Source organism: Pteropus medius, unplaced genomic scaffold (assembly GCF_902729225.1).
Source record: "Pteropus medius unplaced genomic scaffold, Ma_sr-lr_union100, whole genome shotgun sequence".
NCBI classification, from domain to species: Eukaryota; Metazoa; Chordata; class Mammalia; order Chiroptera; family Pteropodidae; genus Pteropus; species Pteropus medius.
Genome location: NW_024352787.1, coordinates 11,591,683 through 11,617,449, shown reverse-complemented (window position 1 = coordinate 11,617,449; position 25,767 = coordinate 11,591,683). Strand labels below are relative to the sequence as shown.

The 25,767-nt window shown below is 37.6% G+C and overlaps 1 protein-coding gene and 1 long non-coding RNA gene across 4 annotated transcripts in view; one reads left to right on the top strand and one right to left on the bottom strand.

The window, feature by feature from the left end:
* Positions 1 to 25,767, bottom strand: part of LHFPL3 (LHFPL tetraspan subfamily member 3) — a 533,100-nt gene that overhangs the window by 196,591 nt on the left and 310,742 nt on the right. The gene's annotated exons all lie outside the window — the stretch shown is intronic.
* On the top strand, positions 14,547 to 16,556 carry LOC120591660 (uncharacterized). Its single transcript, XR_005649945.1, has 3 exons — positions 14,547 to 14,587; positions 16,171 to 16,236; positions 16,315 to 16,556. It is a non-coding gene; the product is annotated as an uncharacterized LOC120591660 (long non-coding RNA).

The window sequence follows — 25,767 nt, the reverse complement described above, 5'->3', positions numbered from 1 at the left end:
TTAAAAACAGCCCGGCACTTTGCAGGAATGCACTTCACAGAGAGCCCAAGCATCTGAGAGAAGATATGTTGATCTATAAGAAAATACTTAAAAAATTGAATTAAATATGTGCATTTGTGGAAAGGCTCCCACTGCAAATGGGAATCATATGCATAAGAAATCATAGCACAGCGAAATGACAGTTCAATGCTGGATTTGAAGAGCTATGACAGCAGCCAGATAGAGGATTAGGATAACGTGGAAAATACCAGAGTGTATGTTGACTTCGAATCACAGTAAAATATAATTTCATATTGTGATCTACACACACACACACACAAACAGAAAAGTTTCTTGAAACTATATTTTTCACATGCAATGCACTCTGATATTTTCTACTCTATTCTCTTCATTTTTAGAAAGGCAGAAAAACACTGCAATGTGGTGTGGCACCACACGGCTTTTCTGGAAATTCAGAAATTTAAGGAGAATACTTATATTCTATTTCCTAAATATCATTGTGGGAATCATATGAATACTTTTTAAATAAGAATATGTTACTTTGAAGATTAAAGAGGACAAGTGGCTATTGTTGCCACTCTCATTATATTTAATTAAATTAGGGGTAAACAATGATAGTTTTAAGTTATAAAGAACATTCTGAACAGGTGGATTCATTCATTAATTCATCCACTCATTAATTCAACCATTACTTACAGAGTATTTCCTACAAAGTGCCAGGCACAGTTCTTGGTGCTAAGAATACAGTGATCAAGAAAAGAGACATGGTTTATATTATCATGGAGCTTATATTTTGTCAGGAAAAGAGGCAAAAAAAAAAAAGGGGGGGGGTGGTAAGCATGCAAATGAAAGAGTTCTAAATAATAAGTACCAGGCAAGGAAGAAACAAAGGGTTCAAAGAGAAAAATGGCTGAGACTTCTTTTAGAGATGGAGACCTACCTCTTGAGGGATTTAAACTAAGGAAAGAAAGAAAGAAAGAAAGAAAGAAAGGAAGGAAGGAAGGAAGGAAGGAAGGAAAGAAGAAAGAAAGGTACTAGACACTTAAAATTCATGGGGAAGATGCTCTAGGCAACAGCATGCACGAAGGCTCCAAGGTTGGAAAGAGGCTTGGCGTGTTTGAAGGGCTACCAGGAGGAAGAAATGATATGTTGAGGTTGCAAGAGAGGCAGGGACTACGCTTCATGGCAGGTTATGACTGCCAGGGCATGTGACTTAGGAAGACTATGATGGCACAACTGAGTTAGAGCTCTGTGACTATCAGAGCCAAACAATTCCTGAAGCTGGCAAGAAGGGATGTCATATAACTCTTGCCTCACTGCTACCTACTGAACAAGCTAGAAGTGAACATGCACTTTCTTATTTTTTATCAGGAGCATGGCTGTATAAGGCAGGTCCAGAGAAGAGAGAGACCAAGAATGGCGGCAAGAAGGAAAGCTGCCTGGGGAATTCTGCTTGAGGATTCTTTTGACTTTGCAGAATGATAGTTCAGAAATGTGAATCATACTTGATTCCACTCTTTTCTTTGCCCCATATCCCAAATGTTGCCATGGTTCTTCCACCTACCTGTGCAATACCTCTGCATATAGGTAGGTGTCACTGACTTTCTTACTTGAAACCTTCATTATTTCTCCAAGAGAACCCTAACTTCTCTCAGCCTTCGGTTCACCCTAACTTTAATCCAGATTACACAATACCACTTAGACCGTCATGCTCAAAATCTTTTGCTAGCTCCCCTCTGGTATTGAAGAACACTCAGATAGCTTAGGTATTCAAAGGCTCCGCGATCCAGCCACCACTTACTTTCCAGTCCCCCTCCTTTTTATACTCTCCACTTCACTTGGGTTAAACGAAACATGACTTCCTGTCCACATACCAAGTTTTTTGATCTTTATTTTCTCTTCTGCCTGGAGTATTTCCCACTATTGTCCTTATATGCTCCACTCTTAAATATCTTTTAACATTTAAGTCAAATGCAACATCCTCCACAAAACAAGCCATCTCAAATTCTAGAATATTGCTAAATTGATGTTGGTACCAACTCTGATGTGTGTGTGTGTGTGTGTGTGTGTGTGTGTGTGTGTGTTTGCATGCACGTGTGTATGGTTATTCCTTTCACCCTAACAAACAATATTTCAGCACCAACTGGATGTCCTATAATTCACCTTAATTCTAACACTATCTACTTGGAGATAGGGACAGAGTCCATAGGTCACTGGTTCAGTGACCTACAAAAACCACTTCATTAACGTAACAAGAGACAACTTTATCATCCTCACATTGAGGAAATTTCAAGGGTTTTAGAAACTCTGTGTCAGGAACAGTGGACGAAGACTAAATATATATATTTTTTTATTCTTAGAAATTTTAAAATTAAATTTATTAGGGTGACATTGGTTAATAAAATTATATAGATTTCATGTATCCAATTCTGTAATCCATCATCTGTATATTGCATTGTATGTTCATGGCCCAAAGTCAAGTCTCCTTCTGTCACCAAACATTTGACTCCCTTTACCCTCTTCTACTTCTCCCCGCAACCTCCTTTTCCCTTTGGTAACCACCATACTGATGGCTGTGTCTATGAATTTTTGTTTCTTTCTTATTTTAAATCATAATATCATAATCGCCCTTCTCTGAACTCTCATGGCTGTTGATTGTACCCTATGTTAGAGTCCCTGTTACTTTTTACATTTGTTATTTATTTATAAGTATTGTGGGTCCCAGGTCTGGCTATGATCCAGGCTCAAAGCTAGGGATAGGACTCTGTTTAAAATGTTATATTAATGTAGTAAGGCACCTGTGCCTAACTTATGCAAGTATGACTCAGCTTATTATTTATTATGCATGTTTGGCAGAATGCCACTATTGTTCTCTGACATATATAAAGCCCATGCGGTCCCCTAGCACAGAAGTGCGCACTCCTGGCAATAAAGTTGGTGCCTGCTGTTTCATTCTCATGTCGGCCTCTGTGCTGTCTTCCAACTGGATGTCTCACCACCGAAACCTTCCCTTTTTGATCACCTCGGCGCTGACAAGTATTATCTCAATTAACAGAGTATGTATGAGCTTTCTGAGGAAAGAGTCTTTGGTCTGACATCATATTCATAGCCATAAAACAGTGCCTTATACATAGTAGGCACTAAAACACTTTTGAATGAGAAAGTGAATGACTGAATAGATGAACTATAAGAGTTAATATAGTTTAAAATATAGTTTATAAAAGTCAATATCACTACTACTCAAGGTCACAAAAACTACACAAGGTCTAGTTAAAGATGGATTTATATTTAGGTGACATATAACAGAGACACTGTTATAATTAGACAACAGATTGTAAGTACTTGGGAGAATATTTAGAAAGAAGTGAAGTTAATGATTTGAAAATATTTTCAAATTCCTATTCCCTTTGTATCTCCCAGCACACAGTACCAACATGTTCTCCAAGGCATTGTCTAGCAATAACAATTTGTGAATTTTAAAAAGATGACTTTCATGAGCAAAAATTCATATATTTGAGAAATTGCAGAAGACCTTTGAATCCAAACCATAGTTCAGAAAAATGCATGTTAATTGGAATATTTAAAAAAATATTCTAAACACCTTTTAATATATTAAATAACTTTTATTTATGAGAAAATTACTTTTTTATAAAGAAAAAAATACTTTTTTTTTAATGAATAGGAATTACTTGGAGAATAACTTATAGTTTTGGCTAAACTTAATAGAAATCACCAAGTGACAGGTTCATGCATGTTATTGGACATCACAGGACAGCCTCACTGGAACAGGATGTTTGTGGAAAGCCATCTTTTCTCAAGGTCTTCTGCACTGAGGGTAGACTATCTTTAAAGAAAAGTTTCCATTTCTGGAAACTCTGAGTTACAGACTGGGATAAAAAGAGCAGAGGCAGAATTAGTACTCTGAAACTAAAACCACAAGAGAATATGAATGGCAAACCCTTGTTTTCTATCTTCAAAGTCTATGACTTCTTTAATCAAATTTTAAGTAAAGAATCTGGGAAAACAAACAATAGAATTTGCAATTGTTTTTTATTTTATGCAATGGGTATTTTGCTGAAATAAAATTTTAAAAAATGCAATTCTTATTTTCAATAGTCTAAGGGAGTTGGCTGTTCAGCAAAATCTTAATATAAAAACTGGGCTAACAAGGTCAGGGTTTGGCTTCCTGGGGAAAAATGTTTAGTTCCCCCTTAACAAGTGTACTCCAGGTGTCCTACAGGACACAAAGCACTAGATTTTTTACTTCCTTCTTGTTTGCCCTCTCTTAAAATGAAAGCTATAATCTTTTTCTAATTTAGCTGTTTAGAAAATCTGAATGGTTGTATAGTAGGATACTAAAAATAAAATGATTGCATTTAAAAGCTTTTAAAACTTCGTAAGTAAAATCTGTAATTAAAATCCAATTTTTAAATAAAAAAATTCTATCCTTTTGAAAGCTGGGCTTCTAGATGGCCATTGCATAACAAATTTTATTTTCTGGCAATGTATTATCAAAATATACATTTTCTTCTCTCCCTATTTCTCCTCCCCCATTTTCTTCTCCTCTTCTTGGCTGTTTTATTCTATATTTGAAAGGTGGAAGCCCCCAGAAGCTATAATGTATTTAAGATTAATTTAAGCCATTAAAATCGTTTAGGCTCTGTTGGTTTTTTGGGGGAAGGTATTACTATTACGTTCTGCATTAATGCTTGAGTGCTATAATAAATTCTGTTTTCTGGCACTCTATTAATCAGAACCTTATTAACCTGCATGATTTGTATAGCCACTGAAAACTAACAGCCGTTCCTAATCCTAAGAAGTACCTGAAAGATCCTAGGCTAATGTCTCAATGAAAGATTAAATACCATTCCTCTTGGCTTTATAATTAATTATGTCTAATTCTTTACAAATTGTTCATCCTGTAATATGTAGCACCATCACTAAACATTAGAGTAGATGAAGCACCAGAACATTTGATTAATTTGGACATGCTATTTCTTGACCATGAAGAATACTGGAAAATTAGTTCCAATAAGTCTATTATCTAAAAGTGGGTTTCTTATTAGAATGTCACCTAGGAAATGACTAACCTATTCACAGCTATATATTCCTTCAATCCAGCAGCAGATTTTCTGCAAGTATATCAGAGAACATTCTAGAATGCTAAAGAGGAATGAGAGCTCACAAGCTAGAGGTGAGCAGAGAAGAATGATGAAAAGAAACCCATGTTCTTACCGTATGACATCATAATATCTTCTAATCTAAAATATATAATAAAAGCATCTTTGTGAGGGCGTGACTATTGATTGAAATTTTAAGCATATTCCAAATGGTTAGGAAGCATTCATATTCTGAAAGGAACCTCTGTGTTGAGAGAGGCTGATGTCCACATGGGTTCTTCTGAAATAGGACACAAGCAGCTAGTGGTTCCCCGGGGCCAGTAATTATTCTGAAATTTTTCTTGCCAAAGAGCTGAACGTAACCTCTATGCAGAGAACATCCTTAGAAAAATCCTCAAATGTTTTTAATTGGGTCTTTCTCTAATGGAAAATGAAGCAAGACAAACAAAGTGACAGTGGGTTTATAGTCTTGGTCACTTGGGCCTGCCGATATCACTGGTCCTACTGTCCTAACCAGGACTGTAAACGTTGAGAACCTGAGAGCTACTTATTTTTTGGACAGGAAGAGAAAGTCTAAGTCATTCTTTAAAAACTCTATGCTCTGTTGCACAAAAATCATGATAAATTGCCTCATGTCGCTGAAGCACTCAAGGGGAACTTGGTGAAAAAAAAATGAAGGTGCATTCACTTAACTCTATCAATTATTCAGGCATACAGTAATTGCAGAAACTGATGCCAGAGAGCTGCCAGGCTATGGAGGGGGAACGTTCACGCTAAACACCTGGTTAAGGGGAGACAAGAATCATCCTACGGCTACTTCATGAGCACATGGCTGGCAAACTTGAACTATGGTATTTCTATGTCTAGAAAAGGTACTATATTTATACTTCAGTTTACTTCTGGAAAACTGAGTCACTAGATAAGCCAAAACATGATATACTGCAGTTTAGAGTCCTGTGGAGAAAACAAATTGTTTTCTGATAAATTTTAGTTTTAACCCCAGTATAATTTTGTGGGCATTAACTTGGGGCTGTAACACAAAAGACAACATCCTTTAGAAAGGTGGGGGTGGAGGGAGAGAAAGTGTAAATAAACACCAGGCTCTGAAAAGAGAAGAGTTAGAAAGTTGTGTGATAAGAAAAGCTTTGCTACTCTCTGTCCTGCAGCTTAGCCCCAATTGCCTGAGTAAAGGCATCTGTACCTTTTGCTGAGTCAGCTCTAAAACCCCCTAGTAGAGATGAAACGGGGTGATTAGGTTTCACCCACACCTGTACTCAGGAGCTACATAGAGAACTTGCTTTTATATAATGATACCAGATATGAGGAAAAACATTTAATTGTATAACATAATGATAATTTATTCAAATTTTCAGGGTTAATAATCAAATATAATACAAATCAGAATTTAGAACTTAAAAATACAATGCGGTTCTGATCTCTCTATTGCAACTAGCTGGCATTTGATATGTATTTTGTATATAACCAAATTCCTTGAAATCTTGATAATGACAGTTAATAATACATCATAATAATAGCTAATATTGACTGAACACTCACCATGAGTGGGGCACACTGAATGTGCACTATCTCATTTAATTCTCAGCACTAAGGAAAACATGAGAGCAGTTCTTCCTGGCTCCTCCAGTTTCCACAAAGAAGGAGTTTTCCTGAAATAGCCACAGACCCTTATCTCATTCCTTATTTCTCTCCATGGAGATGGAGTGAGAGTTCCTGGAGGACTCTCTGGAGGAGAGGAATTGGTCATACCAGCCCAGCCCCTCCCTCTCCTTGCCTTAGGAGAAGTTTGCCCACATGCAGCGTATGTCCCACTCTGCTGTGCTTTAGATTTTACACAGGGTGGGCCTGACTTTCCAGTGCTGCCTAGGAGCAGGAAGGTAAGTATGCCTCTTGGCTAAGAGATCCAGAGCCATGTTTTTCAACCTTTCTCATAATAAAAGGGATATTTTGTCCTCCGTCTGCCTGCTCTTCTCTCATTTAGTTCAGAGTTTGGGAGGGTTGCACAGTTCTAGTGGCTGGAAGTTTGAGATCAGAGTACCAGCATGATACAGTTCTGGTGAGCACCCTCTTCTGGGTTGTAGACAGCTGACTTCTTGTCATATCCTCACATGGTGGAAAGAACTAGCTAGATCTCCAGCCTCTTCCTATAAATGAACTAATCCCACTTGTGAGGGCTCCATGTTCATTACCTAATACCTCCTAAAGGCTTACTTTCTAATAACCATCACACTAGGATTAGGGTTTCAACTTATGAATCTTGGAGGGACATAAACATTCAGCCCACTGAAGAAGGAGTACAGAGGGTTTTCATTCATTGCTTCTCCAATAATCCCAACAGTACTTTCTTTTTTACAGATGAGGAAGCAAAGGCACAGACATTTCAAATAGCTTGCTCAAGGTCATACAAAGCCCCCAAATGGTAGACCCAGGATTTGAATTCAGGCGGTCTAGATTTTAACACCATCTATGCTATTCTTAGCAACAATAACGATGCACATGAAATTACTTTAGAATGTTGGTTTTAGTACTAAGAGCACTTACAGAATCTTGGCAGTGCTTAACATGTTGTTTAATTAGACATTTATTCTTTGAGTACAAGAGCTACTACTAAAATAATACTTAGAAACTGTTAGCTTTTATATGGATAAATATTTCTTTTTACACTAGCATTCCACCTAATCAGAATTTCATCTTATATGTAGTGCCAAGAACATTAGAGTAATTATAAATTCTAAATGTGTGGAATGGGAATTAATGAGGTTTTATTGTATAAATATATGTATGTTTGATTTTATACACATTTCACGAGAAAATAATCCTTATCTTTTGGCTTGATATTTTAAGTTGGCTGTGTGTTAGCCAAACATTTTATATGTTCTTAAAAGGTATCTATTCCTTTTAAGGATATATATATATATGACTATAAATATATATGTACCTTATTAATTTAAATATGGTTACTTATATGTAGAATAATATCTGCTTCAGGTAAAAATTCATGTCTTTTATGAATCAATTAGGTTCTATTTAAGTTTTTGTGAACATTTATTCCTTTTAAGTAACTTCTTTGGATTTTAAAAGACAGTGTTTTAATGAGCATTTCAATAAACACAAAACCAAAAATTCTTTCAGGTTACAAACATGTCTGAGATTTGCAGGTGAGCCCTTGCAAGATTCAGGCAACATTTTCACATGCTAAAAATCTATAGTGCATTTCAGACATAGGATCTTAAGAGAAAAACTACCATCTTTCTTCATGGCCATAGGAACAGGACCCTGTGTCGTAGTATATCTATCACCATTCTCCCAACAAAATCTGCTTTGGCCACAACACCCAAAGCAAGGCAACAGAAATCAACGGTTATCCTGTCAGCACTTTTCCAAGTGGCTCTTTTGTGCTATGGCTACTGTATTTGTAAAACAGGGTGGGGCCCCAGGCCTGGCTGGCCCAGGCCTGGCAGACACAATCCAGGCTCGTGGCTAAGGCATGACCCCAGATCCGGCATGTTACCTTAAATGCAGTAGTGTGCCTGCACCTAGCTTATATAAGAATGACTCAGCTTGCTGTACCATGCTTGTGTGACAGAATGCCACTATTGTTCTCTGGCATATAAAAGTCCACGTGGTCCCTGCAATAAAGGGTTGGTCTGCCATCTTGTTCTCATGCATTATTTCAATTGGGCGTCAGCTCCTCATGCATTATTTCAATTGGGCGTCTCACTGCCGAAACCTTCTCTTATCGATCAGCTCTGCGCTGACACAAGGATGCCCAGGCTAGATTATTAACTGGTTACCTACTATTTACCTTAGAGTATTCAAATTTAGGAACAAATTTGTATTCACTTGGTGCTCCAGACATACACATGTTGTAGGAAATAATTGTGCTCATAGAAATAATTCATGAGGTGATTCAATGTCTTCCTGTTCAGCATGCAGAGAGGGTAGCACATTCACTCTCCACTCTGACCACGGGACTCTGGGAAAGTTGCCATTGGCTGGAATTAGACAAGGTCAGGAATCTCATGCAAATCTGGCTACCAGAAGTTCATTTCTCAGCAGAAGGGGTGACCTTAGGAGCAATGGAATTATCCTCCGTGAGGATGAACTTTCTCGAGCCGACTAGAACCCTTGGGAACAGAGCCCATTTCTAGACACTTTTCCGAAACAGAATTTGGCACCAATACAGCCTTACAGCAGTGAGCTTTTCTTTTACACAGCTTGCTCACTTTTAATTTTATTCTCTGGAAATAGCATTTTAATGCTTTAGAAATTTCAAATGGCAAAAATTAACTAACTGTTCAAAGAAAACACATGGAAAAAAATATTGCACACTAAAAATGTTGAAGTGGAACCAAGTTCAAGAGAGATGAATGCTTCTCCAATCATCCTTAATGATGAAGGATCTTACTGCTTTCAAGGGGGCATCAGATGCACACATTTATATGTTTAATAGGCTCCCAGGTTATACTTTTTCACAGTTTAGCTGATTATCTACCTATCCTCCCTCTTTATCTATCATCTGTCTGTCTGTCTATCTATCTATCTATCTATCTATCTATCTATCTATCTATCTATCTATCTATCTATCTATCATCTATCTGTCTACCTACCTACCTACCTACCTATCATCTATCTATCTATCCATCCATCCATCTATCTTTTTATCTTTATCTATCTATTTCTCTGTCCCAGTCCTGGTGCTTATATAGTTTAAGAAAAATTGAATAAGCTATGGAGTGCTGTCAATTTCTTTGCAGAGAGGGCTTATAATATCATTCAGGACAGACATGATCTAGACTAAGCACTGAATTATTTTTTCGTCACGTTAAAAAAAGCAGCACAGCACCATGGGGCTCTGGATAACAAAATCTTCCAGCTGACTGTTCCTTACACCTAGCCTGCTCCTCTTTCATGTCATTTCCTCCCTCTGATCCCTTGCCCCAGGATACTTCAGATCAAGGTTATGTGGACTCTAGGGGACTGAGTTATTACATTTAAAACAAAAAAACTGCTAAAGAAAAAGACCATTGTGGCAAATTATTATCTTTTTAAATTTCTTGCTCCCTTTCCCCATAAGATTTCTCTGAAATTGTTTTTCTTTTTTAGACTTCCATTCTCCTTGCTACTTCTTCAAAACAATTGATTCAGACTTTGGAAAATAATTTGAGATGTGTTAGGCCATAGCCAATCTATGGTAAGATCTACCAGTAATTTATATATTTATTGAGAATGCTGCTGCTTTAGAACAAGAAGTTTGTCCCCAGAGAAACTGAATTGGAACTGTCAGGTATCAAAAAAAGGTATAGGACAAAAACCAGGTCAAGAGAGGGTGAGAGAAGTCAGCATGTTAAATGTTCTGTGAAAAGATTTTCTAACATCTTTCAACTTCAAATTCTAAAAGCAGTAGCCTAAACTTTATAGATAAAACTTTGACCAATACGGCATTTGAAGAAGAATGCTTGAAGAACAATGCCTTCCTCCTTTACTAAAAAGGGAATTTAACCCAGTCTTAACCTGCCAGTGAAATGCCCAGAAGGTGGTTTTGTTTTGAAGATGTACACTAGAGTAGCTGAGGAGAAAGTTCTAGAAACTAAGCAGGGAGCTTTGGCTTTTGCTCTTTGCACATGGGGATCTTCCCTTCCCTCGAGGCCTCTGTACTCTTTACCCTTTAACCATAGCCCCAGGTTCCTTCTTGTCATTAAATATAGACCTATTGTAATTCATTTGACACTCTCATAACCAAGGGGTGTATGGATGGAATTATAGTACAGTGATGACTGTACTATAAAGCATTTTAAATTCTAGGATGATGTTCATATAAATTACTGATAAACTCTGGTAGTTAGGAATATTGAATACAGTGATAAGATGGTATACTTGTTCAAATATGTTTCAGTAAAGAATTTCTTTATTCTTTCTTTCTTTACAACTAGTGGAATTCAGAATACCAGTTACCTGTTTGCCCAGAGTAGGGGATATTGATTCTTGTGGGACATCAATACATTACCATGAGAACTTAAAATTTTTGATTGGAAATAGAGAATAGTCTAGAGCAGCCATGATCTGGGCATTGGTCCTGGTCTCTATCATACTTGAGTCCAGCTCTGGGGACTAAAAAGAGGATAAACACACATTCTCCACCCTACAACACACACTGCCTACTCTTCTTCTTTAAGATATCCTTTGTAGTCTTTAAAGAGAAGTTGATTTTTATACGTAAAAGAAGTATCATTTGGACAAATTGTGGTTTTATTGATTTGAAAGAGTTGAACACAATCTAGATTAAACAGTTCCTAATTTGTATCGTGTATTCATTTTTTGCTGTAATGAATCACTACAAACAGTGATTTAAAACAACACAAATTTGTTATCTTATTGTTCTTGTAGATCAGAACTCTGAAATGAGGCTCACTGGGCTAAAATCAAGGTGGTCATAGGGCTATATTCCTTTTTTTGGGGGGGATTGGAATTTTTAAAAATTTATTTATTTCAATTAGTTTCAAATATACAGTACATTGGTTAGACATCTATATAATTCATAAAATGATCCCCCCATTTGCTCCCTCTCTCCCCTGGCCCTCCGCCTAGCCATCATATTAATGCTAACTGAATTCCTTTTTGAAGGCTCTAGAGGTCAATCCATTCCCTTGCCTTTTCCAGCTTCTAGAAGTTGCCTGCATCCCTTGGCTCATGGTCCCTTTCTATCTTCAAAGCCTGCAAAGGTGAGCCCAGTCCTTTTCATGACCCTCTCTTTTGCCTCTTCCACTTTTAAGGATTTATGTGATTAAATTAGGCCAACCCAGATAATCCAGGATAGTCTCCCCATTGCAAGATCAGCTGATTAGCAAACTTAGTTGCATGGTAAACTTAATTCCCCTTTGCCATGTAATTTAACATATTTACTGGTTCCAAGGATTAGAGTGCAGACGTCTTTCAGGAAAGCAATATTCTACCTACCACATAATGCTACACACAGTAATGTGTTGTTATAATCTTGTTCCTAGCTTCTGATTTGTAGTTAAAATGGTCGAGAGCAAGGGGTATAAAGCCCATTGTGGATCTATTGTGTGGGATAAACTCCCAAGCACCTATGCTTCTCAAGTCTGGTTTTTCAGAGTCTCTGTTGGATTTTCTCAGCTTGTGACATGGTTCTGTCTTGGTTTCCTGATTAGCTTTGTGGTTTCTTTTATGACCAACATTTGACCTTAGTTTGAGCCTGCTTGTCTGGAGCCTGATAATTTGCCTGGCTCTGGCTGTGTAAATTCTTTATCTTAAACCCTTAAAGGCAAGCTTGATTCTTATTCTGAAGAAGGATCACCTTGACCAAAGCAAGCGATGTTCATAAAATCCATGACTTGGGGGCCTTCTTGCTGTGAGATCCAATCCACTGCTTGCCCACCTCTCTGCCTTGGATATTGTCTCCAGTTTGAATCAAGCCTAACTTTGGAATAGCTACTGGCTATTCCCATTCGTGACTCTGTATAAGCCCAGTCTCGCCAGTCCCCACTCTCTCCCTTTCAGCATTGCTACTTCTCTTAAACAGCATGCTAGTTGGCTGACCACATCGAAACCACAGCAAACAAGGCCATTTCAACAGGTCTAGTCCTATAGAGAAGGGGTTCCCAACCTTAGGACAACAGAATGGTATTGGTCTGTTTCCTGTTAGGAACCAGGCTACAAAGCAGGAGGTAAGCGGCGGGTGAGCCAGTGAAGCTTCATTTGTATTTGCAGCTGCTCCCCAGCGCCAGCATCACTGTTTTCAGCTCCACTCAGATCATCAGGCATTAGATTCTCATAGGAGCACCACTCCCTGGTGCCAAAAGTGTTGGGGACTGCTGCCGTAGAGGCTGTAACCAAAGACTGTATTATCTCCATTCTTTCAAAATGGCAATCAACATGCATACCTCTGATGTCTGCAGAGTGACAGCACTAAATAAAAGCTTCCTGAAACTTTTGCCATTTGGCACATTTGGAACTTTGAATAAGGGTGCATATGAGTCCTAGCCCCTTACCCCTAGGAACTGATGCACTTAATCTGTGGGCTCAATCTTCAAACTTATCTTCAGAAAGATAGGCAACATATTGGGAGGTCCAGATGAAGCTGCATGGAGTTAGTTGTGGATCTAGTGTGTGGGATGAGCTCAGTAACTCAGTTCTTACCCATTATTCCCATTTTATCAGTGCTGATTTCTGGACATTCACAGTATTATTATTTTTATACAAAGCCAGAGTCATCATTTGGTATCTGAGAGTCTCGAATCCCCAGTGAGATGAGAAGTTTGAACAAATGTTGAGAAAAATAAAAAATCTGTCAGGGTAATTGGAACAAAAACTACTAGTGCCTTCAGCTTTTGAAAATATTTTGATAATGTAAAAATAATTTTTAACATTATTGAACACTTGTGTTAGGCACTCTCTTTTATGGAGCAACTCATTTAAACCTCATTACAACCCTATGAAGTATGTACTATTTTTACCCCCATTTTATAGAAGTTTAAACAAGAATAGAGAGCTTAAGTAACTTGAAAAACATCACAGGTAGTAAGTGAGGTGCCAGGATTGACACCTTCAGTTGTCTGACTGCTGTTCCATCTCTTAACCATTATCTAATTAGAGTTTACTTTTTACTATTTGAGGAAAACACAGAGCCTACCTCTGGTAGTAAAATTAGAATACCAATAAAGAAGTAGATTCACCTAATATCTGGGGAGACTGATGTAGATAATCTGACAAAAGATCAGTCTTGACTTAACTAATTAGAGACAATAATTAAGGTCAAAGTAGGTTGGGAAAAAATGCAAAAACTGGACTCACCAACAAATATTCGTATTGCAGTATGTGGCTAGAAGGCCATTACTGAGAAATGGTTTTGTGGTGGAACAATACTAGAGTTCCCATGAGCTTCGAGTAATGGACCAACTTATCTCAAAGGATCGGCTTTCCGAGTTGTCAAACTGACATCCCTAGAAATAACTGGCAACGATATCTCAGTAAATTAAAATTCAGGAACTTCATTGATTTTTGTTGTCGTTGATCTTTAAAGTCATATATTCCATTATGGGAGTTATCGGGGCTGATGATTCTTAAGAGGTGCCATTTTTGTATGGCCAGAAATAAAATGTTTTTTTTCGTATCTTTAGCTGATGAATTTATCAGTCAGACCACTATTATTTATGTCCCAGGTCTGGGAATAGTGGTGATTAAGACAAATCTAATTCCTTCTCTCAATGGATTTGTAATCTAAAAAGGTACTCAGTTTAACTGCTGTAATGAGTAACCAACTGAGAAAAAAAAGGGAGACATAGGCTACTTTGTGTAATGCTTTGGAATTTCAAAATTTACTGAAAGAGAAAATTTAAGATATTCAATCCCAGACCATTATTCTTTCAAACAGATCCAAGAGTTGAAAGAGGACTGGGGCACAGAGAACTGATAGTTGGAGGAGGAAGGTAAAACGGTACGTGTGAATGTGTGTAGGAGGCATGATTTTTAAATTATAGTATACAAATATTAAAATATAGGTATAAACATAACTATTGAGAATAAGAAGGTAACCAGTATAAAAATTGAAATATGCAAAATTTACAATTACCAGGTAGAACAAAAGGGATTTTTAAAAAGGTAATAATTCTAGCCAAAAGAATGTGAACTTGGGTTATAGTCCCAAGCTGAGGAGGTTGAGGGATGTCTCTGTTATATTACAGGAAGATTCAAACTCAAGCTCCTTCCGTCATTAGTAGTGTGGTATGCTATTCATTTCTTCTAGTGGGAGTATAGTAAATATCAGCTCTACATTTTTCCAGAGTAAAAGTTATGTTTCCTTGAAAGAGTTTAAGTAGTAAGAGAAATGATTTACCATACTCGTATTTAGGATGAGGACACTCCATATCTTTTTTCAGTGTCGGATCCTAGAGTGCTGCCTAGAGACCTGAATTGATCTATAGACTGTAAAAGCTGACGAGAACCTCGCTCTTGTGTTTTTCTTCATGGTGATGGGTGTTTGGGTCTTTCCGCCAGCCTCCAAGCTGGCCCTCGTAAGCGAGGGGAAAAGAGTTCTAGACACTCAGACCCCTGCTGTCCTCTTATCTTTTATTTCTGACATATTCTAGGTCTTTGGCTTCTCTTATGTCCCTCTGGATTTTTTTCTTGGACTTTTAGAATTCATTACCATGTCATAGTTTTAGATTACTCTTGCTTGGCTCGACTTGGCTGGTAGTATCTTGGTTGAATTTGTCCCCCTAAATCTCACCTTTTCTCTTTTTTTTTTTAATGCATCCTCCATGTATTGGGTAGGGAATCATTTTGGTTCCCTAAATCATGCAAGAAGTGTTTTCAGTCATACAGATGCAATCAGTGGAGAACTCAGCATGGCCTTTATAAGCCAGAATGGAGCCAGTATACAGAAAAAAATCTAAAAAAAAGGAAGTACTAGAGAAAATGGAAAAGGTACAGCTTTTACCCAAAACTCCTCATGGGTCAGAGGAGAATGAACATCCTCCTTATGGTTTCAGCAAAACCTCTATCAGGGACGATTAAATCCTTAAGTTAACTGAGATTCCTTGAGATTCCAGTTGGCATGTGGCTACAGCAGACTGGCCAGTGCATTCTTGTGGTTTCTACAGGGTTCTAATCTTGCAGGTCAGCTTGACTATGAAGTTTCTCCACTTGGGACATGAGGAGCAGTGTTTATTTTATTCATCTCAGGCTGATATAATCCTAAATTTGACGGAATATATTTTTCAGTGAACTGGCTGGTTAGCAACTCTAAGTTTCTGGCTCTTCCCTGACTGAGCTCTCTGTATCCTGGGAAAAATGTTGAGCTCTGGAGTACATTAAGGCTAATGGAGCATGAACTTAGGTCTCTATTCATCCGTTGTCAGGCACATTCATCTACTAGGTTTGACTTGAGGTGGTGCTTTAGATTTGGCTGAGTGATAATGCAACTGCTCTTCTGGCATACCTGGGATATTGAATGTTTGGTGTCGAATTTAGAATAAAGATCAACAGCTGCTTTTTGCTTTCTTATCATCAGGTACTGAGGGGCCAGTATGTTGGTCAGCATCATATAACTAGTATACTGGAGCATCAGATCTTACAGGTATGACCCCCTACCTCCTCTGGAGTCTCACAATTGCAGCTACTCATGTTAGCCAGTTGTGGTTGTTGTTTCTTAAAGATGTTGCCAAGAATGAGAATTGTGGCTGGAATTCTTGATTGTTCTTAATCTGGAACAATATTAACATCATTGCTGACCACTGAATTTTCATCGCTGAGACAAACACCACCCATACAACTGACCAATGACTACCTTTCTCCCACTTGAAGGTTAATAAAAGAGAAAGCCATTATGGCGTATTTTGTAAAATATGCACCATCGACTTGAAAACTGACTTCTGGTGTATAGCTAATACCTACAATTTTTACTACCCTAGCGCACTAAGTTCATACATTCTCAAACGATGTGGTTCTGGGATGCATTCTTTACTGAACCTAAATTCTGACTCTGCCTCCACTTGGAGTCAGAGCTACATGGTGGATGCCAACATTCTTGCATGTGAGAATACTGACCACCTGACCCAACTGGTCTTACTTTGACAATATACAGAGGTGCTGGTGATCCTCTTACCCAGTAATCTTTGGGATGCTGTGTCCCAGGCCAGAGATACATACTACATAGCAGTGTCTTTTTAAGGCCTATGTTTGTGAGTGACATCCCTGTCTGGTTCACCTGTCAGTGGTGTCATTGGTTGGCAGGAGTTGATGTCCTGGAATTTTCGAGGTAATGACCAATACCACATCTCTTGTTGCTTTGGTCTGATGATGTTGAGCAGCTACTATAACAATGAAGTAGGTCAGATTGTAGGTTTATAGCATTGTCAATTACTTTGCCACTAAAAATGTTTACTGGGACATAGAGGACTGAGAACATATCCCTGACTCATTCCTCCAAGTTCCTCCTCTGAAAACATAATGAATAAATTGAGGCTGCTAGCAGAGCCAGGAGGGTGTGTGCCAACCTGAGAGTTAAGGTCTTTGCTTCCAGTGGTGCTGAGGAAGAGTGGAGAGGATTGTAGAGTGAAGACTCCAAATTTCCTGCTGCTTGAGGGCACCACACAAGCAGAGGCCTGTTTGCATGTGCAACATATGTTCCAGGGAGGTGCTGTCAGACCACATGGCCTGGAGGAGGATACTTTGGTAGGCTGAGCTGCTTCCATTTCCTTAGGGAGAGAAGACTGCTGTTTGTTCCCAGGGAGGCCCCCTTTCTGCCTTAGTAGAGCAACTTCTAGCTCATTTGCTTATCAATTGACTTATGCATTAGTTTTTGTGTTCAACATCATAGCCTGGAGAACATCAAAGTCCTGGCTGAATGGATGCTAAAGGTCAATCCACCATGAGGAGGCAAAGAAATTACAATTTAAGAAGCATCAGAGACCCAAGGGAGAAAGGGAAAGCAGAATTGGACCTGGGAGCCCCCACTGCCATAGAACTGAACAAAGAAATGGGAGAGAACTCTATCAGTACTCTTGAGGCTCCTTGAGAAGATGCGGTTGGAATACATAAGACTTCCTAGAGCCGAACATAATCCTCAATTAAAAAGGAAAAATAATTGAAGATGCCTGGTGTTGAGGACTGAAATAGTAGTTTGGAAGACTTGATAAAAAAAATGGCACAAAAGAACAAAATCCCAAGGATATGAGGAAAAAGATAAGTTTGTTGGTTAGAGACTTAAAATGTAAATATTTAGAGCTTTGAGAAGAGGAAAAGGAATATATGGAGAAATAATTTTTTAAAAAAGAAAATTTTTCTGAATACAAGTTTTTATATTAATAATGGTTACCAAGACTCATATGGGATTAATGGGAAAAACTGTGTTACTAGTTATATCTTGGTGACAATTATAAATTCTTTCGATTAAAAAAACCCCATAAGTTTCCACATAAAAAATTATAACAATGACAACAAAAATTTTGAAGCAGTCCAGCAAAACCTACAAATTTTAGTGGAAGCAGAAATGCAGTGGTGTACTTGTAAATAAGTAACAACTGACTGGAAAAATGATGAACAAAAAAAAAAGTCCTGCTTTGTAGTGTTTGCCAATTTCCATGGTGTAAATACTTCCACCATGGCTGATTTCAAGCTATCAAGATGATGTCACCAAGCACAGAGTTTGAACAAGATGATTCAGTATGAACCAGCTCCAGGACCCCACTGTAGAGAGGGGTAATGTAGATAGAAGAGGTTATAACAACCTAAAAATATCTTTGTGGTATGCTGGATGAGTAGGCAAAGAAAATGCCTTGGTGGGAGGATATTTTTAATTTTGATAAATGTTAATAGAGAAATAGATTATAGCTGTTGGAGTGAGAAGGTAAGCTTTGGAAGAATTGAAAATAATGAACACTTCCAAATTAACAGGGAAAAAATTCAATTAAGAGAAAACAGATGAAGCCAGAAAAGTAAGGAGAGGGACTTCTAGTTCTCTGCCCATCATGTAAGGAGCTTAGAAGTCACTACTCTGTCCTAACTATAAGTAAAAAGCTGAACAAATTAAAAAGTCATCAACTCTTCTTAGATCTGTCAGAGAAATGAGGTAACAGGGCAAATTGTTGCCTCCAAAATTAGAGAGACAGACAGGTGGATACAGAGGCAATTTAACAGAGCAGAAACCCACAAGCAGGAACCAGTGCTGGGGTAGGAAAACTTGAACTGTAATTGATGAATAGCTAGGTATAGGTGTGGACAAGTCTTGAGAGTCAAAAACCTCAGGGGGACCCACTCATGGGGTGGCCCCCATGCTTTTGTGAGTTTTACCTTTTGGAGCTCTGCCAGGTTCTCACAGTGAAGATAAGAGAAAAATCCCCTTTTGTTTCTGGCAGTGGGAGGGGAAAAGATAAGACTCTGAATACACCAGGAGCACCTGTTCTTAACCAGGCCTGCCCTCAAAGGAAACAATTTCACTGAGTCTAATCAACTAGGGAGAAGGGAAATATCCAACTGCAGCCCCCTCTAGCCATTCTGTCCCATGTACGGTGGGCAAAGAAGTGAGAAGCACTTATGAAGAAAAGTTGAGGGAAAAAGAAAAAATGACGTATGTTAAATATTAAACCTAAAATAAATGGAAGGAATAACACAAAGAATATCACAATAAATGTGAAAAGTCTGAATTTCCCTATCAAAATACATCATCATATTCAGTTAGACAAAATCCAACTATAAGTTAACAAGAATCACAGTTAAAATAAAGTGACAAAGAAAGATCGAAAATAAGGGCATGGACAAAAATAAACCCAATTAATGCAAACAAAGAAAGCAGGAGTAGCAGAATTAAAAATTGAAAGCATTTCATGGGACAAAAAAGATTATATACTGCCAAAGATGATATCCAGAGAAAAATAAGCCATAGACGTTTATGTACCAAGTTATGCACAAACATAGTAAACAAATATGTAAGGCAAAAGTTGCTAAAAAATTTAGGAGAAAATAATAAAACCACGGTGGGAGATTTTAATAAACTTTTTACTGACATTTATAGAATTTTTATTATAGAATTTTTAATTGAAGGTGTCTATATGGAGCTTGACAGATAAAATAGTGTAAAAATAAAACAAATAAAAGGGTTTGAATAACATAATCAACAAGGTCAAGTTAATTGACATTTATAGAATTTTTACCCTTCAAACAGAATAGATAATTTGAATCCATAGAACACTTACAAACATCAATTTGGTGACAAAGAGCCTAAATAAATTCATCAAAGATGGGCTTTAGAAGCTACATCTTGATTTGAAAAGAGCAGAAATGAACAATAAAAACTTGACTAGAAAAACAACTTGGAAATTAAATAGATACTAAAAGTTAAAAAATAATCTAGAAAAATGGGAAGGTGGGCTCTTTATACCAAAACCCTTAGGACAAAGTTTTTCCTTTTAAGATAGTAGGCTGATAATACATATTTATTGTTGTGAGATTCTAATCAAATTGGTTATATAGGAAAGAAGATGTAATCCCACAACAAACAAGAGAGTAGATGGAAGGGGAGGGTTGTTATTGGCAGCTGAGACCTTCTAGAATTACACTGAAGCATGGAAACAGATGGAAGAGTAGTGAATGATAAACAAGTTGGAAAAGGCCACAGCTTAGAATACGAGATGAAGGAGGCAGGCTGAGGAAAAATCCTATCTTAGGACACTAGATAAACCAGGTAGAATTGAGGATGAGAAAGGAAGTAGAAAATAGAGGTTAATTGAAGGTGTCTATATGGAAGAGTTGGCCCTATTCCTTTCCCAGGTACATAATGCCCATCAGTCAGGAGTTTATATCGCAGGCAAAATAATTGGAGAGTTTCCTCCAAAAAAATGGAACTGTTTAGGAAGAATGAGTCAACCAGTGTGGGAACTGGCTTTTAAGAGAAAAGAACTTCCTGTTTTGGCAGTTTTGTTTCTTAGTGCAAAGGTCAGCTCATCCTAAAGTTAAGTCCATCAATAAATAAGCTTTATTCAGATGTGCAGGATTCACAGTGAGCTTGTTTTTGCCTCATCCTGATTTGTGAATGAAAAATAAGGATTAGTGGATATTTGATGAATACATGTGACATGAGTGAGAACAAGAAAAATAAACAGAAGAAATGTCACTGAAGGTATAAAAAATAATATAAGGAAAAGAACAGAATTACAGATACCCAAAAAACATAATCCTACCAGTCCCCCTTCATACACAATTAATTCTGATTACTTAAAGAGTAAGAACAGAATGCCATAAAAAAGTCAGAACAAAAAGTTCTCAGAAATACAGAATTACCAAAAGCTGAAAGATGTGAATTTTTGGATTTTAAAAGCTCACTAAATGCTGAGCAGGATGAGTGAAACAAGACAACACATGACATTGTAAAACTGTAGAATGCCAGAGAAAGGAATGTTAACAGCTTCTAGAGAGAAAAAAGGTCACATATAAGGACAAGCATAAGACTGACACCAGGCTTATCAGCAACATGGGATATTTGAAAACAATACAGCAATTCATTAAAAATTTTATGAAAAAAATAATTTTTATCCCAGAATACTATATCAATTATTCATCAAGTGGGAGAACAGAGTAAAGACACAGGCACATACAAGACTCAAAGTTTACCACCCATGCATCTATTCTTAGGACATACTCGAGCAAAATGATAGTGTAAACAAAGAAATTGTAAGGCATGGGACCCTAAACAGTAGATCCAAACCAGGAGAGCAGTAAAGGGAGTTTTTTGGTTACTGAATGTGCAACAGGCCTGGAGACTAACTGGTATAGGTTGGATAGGGGACGGGAAGGTTCTAGAAAAACAGGGATTTGACAGAATAGAAAATGTGATGGATGAAAAAAAATGGAGGACACCATGAAATCAAATAATGCAAGGCAAAAAAATTAGAAATAGAAAAATCAAAACCGTAAACTAAAATATGGCATAAATTTAAATAACCGGCATATGAGAAAAGTGAATCCATTAATTCCAATGCAAAATACATCCTCCTTGAAGTCACTCGTACAGAAAGGAAATATAATCAAACATACCATGTGACTCAATACAAAAGCACATTTATAAGTCATATTAACGTTAAGGCTGTTTAGACTTTTAAAGTTAACCAATGGACAAAGTACAGAAGACTTAATAGTGCTTGCAGGATGTGTCACATGAGAAGTCACATCCACTCCTGAGAAGGAGTGGAGAGGCCTTCATGCTGGTAGAATCAGGAGAGGGAAGATTCATGGGCAATGAGTTCAAAAGAGTGAAGACTGGGTCCCCTCATGAATCCAATGGCTGCGCCTATCTGAGCCTTGGGTGAAGGGGTTGGGTAGGTGGAAAAATCATGGAAACCTCAGGTAGGCTAAAAGGAAAGCCAGAGACAGAGGGCTCATGTACTTTTTTTTTTTGCTGATCGCCTTTGAGCCCATAATGAGAAAGGACAGGAGAAAATGAAATGGTGACATGACATGTTGATGTCAAGAGAGGACTCAAGGCAGCTCTTAGTGATTCTCAGTAGCCTGTAGATCCTGCATGGTCCCCGCATGTGGGGGATTTGGAAGATACCTAAAGATGCTGACTGGTGATCTTTCCAGAATGGAGTCATTGCAGCAAGGGGTGAAGTGACCTTGCAGCCAAGGACTGAAGTTTGGACTCTCAGATTGGAGAATGAATAGAGATTGCAGCAGACCCCAGGGGACCTATAAGGCCTGATGGCTGAGGTGGAGGCCTACTCATCAGAGAAAGATAGCGAACTCCTTGGGAAAACCAAAGATATAATGCTGGAGGCAGTATGGCTGGAGGCAGTATGGCCAGAGCCTCCTTGGGTCAAGTCACCCCAACTGATGTCAGCATGCAAACCGAGGGCCTGGCACCAGTGCTATGAAGGTACTTAAGCTCTGGGAAGGAGGATGCAAACAGGAGAAGCCTGGAAAGTGGGGTAAAACTGCCATTATAATATTTTTTTTAACTGCAGTAAAGTATTTATGACATAAAAATTACCCTTTTAACCATATTAAGTATACGGTTCTGTGGCATTAAGTCCATTCACTTTGTTGTGTATCCCTCACCACCATCAGTTTCCGGAACTTTGTCACCTCCCAAACTGAGACTCTGTAGTCATTACATACCATGTCCCCATTCTCCAGTACTCCTGGCCCTTGGCAATGACCATTCTACTTTCTGTCTCTATGAATTTGACTGCTCTAAGAATTTCATATACGATGAATCATATGATATTTGTTCTTTTGTGACTGGTTTATTTCACTTAGCATAATGTCTTCAAGGTTCATCTATGTTGTAGCACATGCAAAATTTCCTTCCTCTTTAAGGCCGAATAGTATTCCATTATATGTGTACTGCATTTTGTTTATCCATTTATTCATCAATAAACACTCCTACATTTTAGCTATTGCAAATAATGTTTCCATGACCATGGAGGTACAGATATCTGTTTGAGTCTCTGCTTCAATTTATTTTATTTTTGGGGGTGTATACTCTAATGTGGAACTGCTGGATTATACGGTAATTCTATGTTTAATTTTTTTGTGGAAAACCATACCATTTAGTGGCTATACCATTTACATTCCCACACAAAGGCTCCGAATTCTTTATATCCTCTCCAGTGATATATATATATTAGCCGTCCTAATGGATGTGAGGCGATGTGGTTTTGATTTGCATTTCTCTAATAGCTTGTGATATTGAGCATATTTTCATGTGTTTATTGGCTGTTTGTATATCTTTTTTGGAGAAATGTCTCTTCAAATCATTTGCCCATTTCTAAATTGACTTTTTTTTTTTTTTAGTTGTAGGACTTCTTTATATATTCTACGTATCAATTCCTCATCAGATGTATGGTATGCAAATATTTTCTCCCATTTATTTTCTCCCAATTAGATTGTCTTTTCACTCTGTTGATAGTGTCTGATGCATAAAACTTTAAAATTTTGATAAAGTTCAACTTACATGTGTTTTTCTATTGTTGCTTGTGCTTCTGGTGCTTGTGAGGTTTTAACAATTGAATTGACTGAGACCCAAAAGAGTTTCAGTCAACTCCTTAAGAGCTTAATGAACAGAAAGAAACATGATTCACTTTAACTGGTAAGTTTATGATTGCTAAAATTTTTTGCTACTAATTGGCAATGGGAGATCAAATGCAAGTTAGGATCAATTACAGAAAATAAAAACTATTTTTAGTTTTTGTTACATGTCTGAATTTTAGTGTATTCATTTTTGGCCCTCACTCAAAAGGATGCCAGAAAATTCATAAGCAAAATGTAACAAAAGCCCCATAAAAACTTTGATAGACTACTGTCCCACACCAAGAACCTGCCTGAAATGAGGCACAGCCAGAGTCTACCTCTTGGCATTTCGAGAGTTATACACAAAGGCCCTGTGATATTGGAGGAAGATTTGAAACTTATTTAGGTTAGTTTGTTTTTCCGTCTCAAGAACATGAAAACCATCACCCAGAGAATAAGAAACCCATAATACAACCATGGTAAAAATGAGAATTTAAATTGAAAGTCATAAAAGGCAAAACAATTACAGAAGGAATTGATGTGCTATTGTACCCACTGCCTTCCCACCAGGTTCTTAGGACAACCAATTCGTTAACTGGGTATTCTCTTCGCTGCCGACGTTCCATGAATGCAAGTTAAAGAATCGACAGGCTGGCTTTTGTCCCTTCATACTTAAGAACAAAATATTGCATCAGCGCTAGGCTAAAACTCAATTATAAAGACAAGTTAGATGAAAAGTTCAAAATAAAAGTTTTGCTCTATAGTTTTGGTGTGCTTCTGAAATTAAAGAGAAACTGTTCCAATCTCCAAAGTACACTACTTTTTATTTTTGAAAAGGCAAATGAATTATTATACTTACATTCTTTGACCTAATATACTGCAAATCTGATTTCTGTTCTATTGGTGCTTCAAAGAAGGCTATAAACCTCCTTTTGGCAGGAAACATCACTCTATATTTTTTATTCATGTGCTATTAATTCTCTCAGGCAGTATATTTGCTCAATCCTTGTTTATGGATTCTCGCAACACATAAATTATGTGACCCTCATACATCTGTCAACTTGAAATAACTTGCATGTTCTCATATATATTCTCAAAGCACTCAAACTGTTTGCTAAGTTCTTTCTCAGAGCTTATCTCTTGTTGGTCGTCAATGCTTGCCTTTATAATTAGAAACATTATTTTCCTATTGTATCATTGTTCCTATTGTATCATTTCTTCCTGATTTTAGAACTATTTTCTTGTTATCAAAGGTCTCTTTGACATGGAAGAGAGCAATCTTACCCAGAGTGACTGATTCGTTCTTTCCCATGATTGTTGATGAAAATAGTTTCTAAGAAAGGGATAAAATGATGGGTAATTTAAGTTTACTTTCATCAGCTGACATGGCTTAGACCACATTTGTCTTTTCACATGGTTCCTATTCAGCCTTTCCTAATTAGTGCCATTTGTGCAAGTTCATTCCTTTGCTATGAACCCTCTTTCCAATGAGTCTGTTTGCTGCTATGCATTTATTTATTTATTTTATAAAGCAGCTCAAATGCCAACTCCCAAACGAATTCCTGGTTTAGAATTCTTCAGGGAAACCCATCTTATCAGGTGCTAAAAAATCCTTAGCGCCATCAATTTCTCTATCTTTTGTGAAATGCTCTTGAATTTTTCAGTCTTTGCTGTGATTAGTCCTCTTCTTTAGTGATGACGAAGCAGAGACTGACACTTGTTTATATCTTCCCTTCTAAAACGTTTCCTCCCCTCCCCCTTAGCTAAGATAACTCAATCTCAGAACTCTTTATAAGATTAACTTTGATACATTTTACGAGGTAACCCACACATGCGCAAGCACACAGACACACACACACACAGACACACACACACACACACACACACACACAAACTTAGTGACACGTTATCTTTTTATGTTTAATCCATCCAAACTTTCACCTAGCTCTTTATTTAAACTCCCATTTGCTGAACACACTTATCAGACACTGGTGCTTTGCAGTTCATGTATTCTCATTTAATCCTCAAAACAATCTTGCAAGTAGGGATTATTCTTGGTTTATGAATGAGAGGTTTGAAGCCCAGAATCACAATCACCTGGCAA